The following is a 1660-nucleotide window of genomic DNA, read 5'->3' as shown; positions in this document are numbered from 1 at the left end:
AAAAACCAGTGCACCCAACCTGATCCTGATGATATGTAATGAGTAAGTACAGCTCACATGTGTGTAGTTTCACTGGAGTGTAAGCAGAAGAAGATCACAGTGGATTTGACTTCTATAGTAATATCCTAACTTTGTGGTTGAATTTTACAGCTTCCAATAGATAATAGACCCAGTCAAAATGGAGACCTAGGTCTAATTTCTAATCTATGGTACAACTGGAAAATTGATTTTTACAGTCCCAAGCTTGATGGAGTTCAACTTGTTTTACAAGGAACTGGCACAAAATTAAGACTGATAGAGACAAACCAATAAAAAATCCATGTAATGCATACAAAACAAATATCATATTAATGTTGCTTTGCATTTTCAAAGTCATTTGAAATTATGTGACAAAATGTGAAAAGTTCAAGTTGTATGAACAATGCACTGTCCTTGTGGCTTAATCTGTCAGGTCAACACTGTTGCATTGTCCTGGAGTAGCACAACGATGAAATGAACAAAATACATGCATGTAATGGATTTATGCATCACATTCAGGTGAAGTCTTGTTCTGGTGACTTCCATGATGCCTTTTTTTTGAAAGAAGTGGCGTACAGCACACGTGAAGTACTTGGTCCTGCAGATGAATCATCTGTGGTGAAAAACAGGAAGCTGTCAATATGTATCTGTGCTTCTTTGTTTAGCACGTTTGTATTCACAGTTATTTTCTAAGATATGCTTAAAAGGCAATTTATGCATGTCTTTAAAATGTTTTATATTGAACATATTGAACACAAGGACTGTACAAGTGATGCTAAAGCCATTTTAATATACATGGAATTTAATATTTTTCGTAATAATACAAGTAATAATTACTTATTCAATCTATAAGTAATATTTTTTGGAGAAGAAAGTGATTAAAATCAGGTGCTGATGTTTAACACATCTAACTCATTATAATATCTTGACAGACTGAAAGTAAATGATGACCTCCTACCTGGAATAACGCTGTAAATTCCCTCACATGAGTAAAAGGTGACATCCCCTGTTGTCTCAAAATGCTGTTCATTTCTGATGAAAAATGTTGTCAAGTTAAATGCTAGACACAACTTTTACCCCAGCAAAAATAAATACATTAATAAATAACTGAATACAGTATGTTGCTAACAACATTAATTGTCCTTTAACATTGTCATATTTCTGTCACGTCACAAACCTTATTGAGGTTGTCAATGGCTCAGATGCGACAGCAAGTGGCCCTGCAAGTTGGTTCTCGTTTGAAACCCACTCCTTGTTGCTGACAACAGGAAGGTTTGCATCAGGAAGGGCATTCGGTATAAAACTTGTGCTAAGTCCATCTGTATGCAGCTGTGGATTGGGGGAGGCTGCTGTGCTGTGGCAACTGCTTGGAAGGAGAAGCCGAAAGAAGAACAGCAACAAACACAAACCAGAGAATAACTGTGAGGTGGAAGAAAAATGATGCATGATTTTTAGTTTTTGTTACAAATAGACATCTGAATATTACTGAATCGGTGATTTTCAGAACCACTTTCCTCTGAAGTCACAACAAGTTTTGGGGTATGCATCAATCAATTTACATTGATAGAAAATCACATTCTTGCAGGTTTTTCTTTACAAAATAACTTAGTATCAGTCAGATTATACAATAAAATATTTCAAC

General features: G+C 35.4%; 1 long non-coding RNA gene across 1 annotated transcript; it reads right to left on the bottom strand.

Annotated features, from left to right (window-relative positions):
• Positions 1-356: 356 nt before the first annotated feature.
• On the bottom strand, positions 357-1378 carry LOC106944260 (uncharacterized). The gene is made up of 3 exons (XR_001424179.1): positions 1196-1378; positions 977-1050; positions 357-631 (listed from the first exon to the last, which is right to left on the bottom strand). It is a non-coding gene; the product is annotated as an uncharacterized LOC106944260 (long non-coding RNA).
• Positions 1379-1660: the final 282 nt, after the last annotated feature.

This window comes from Poecilia latipinna, unplaced genomic scaffold (genome assembly GCF_001443285.1).
Source record: "Poecilia latipinna isolate Pla-1442-1.1 unplaced genomic scaffold, P_latipinna-1.0 Scaffold7662, whole genome shotgun sequence".
NCBI lineage: Eukaryota > Metazoa > Chordata > Actinopteri > Cyprinodontiformes > Poeciliidae > Poecilia > Poecilia latipinna.
This window is presented reverse-complemented; position numbering and strand designations above follow the sequence as displayed.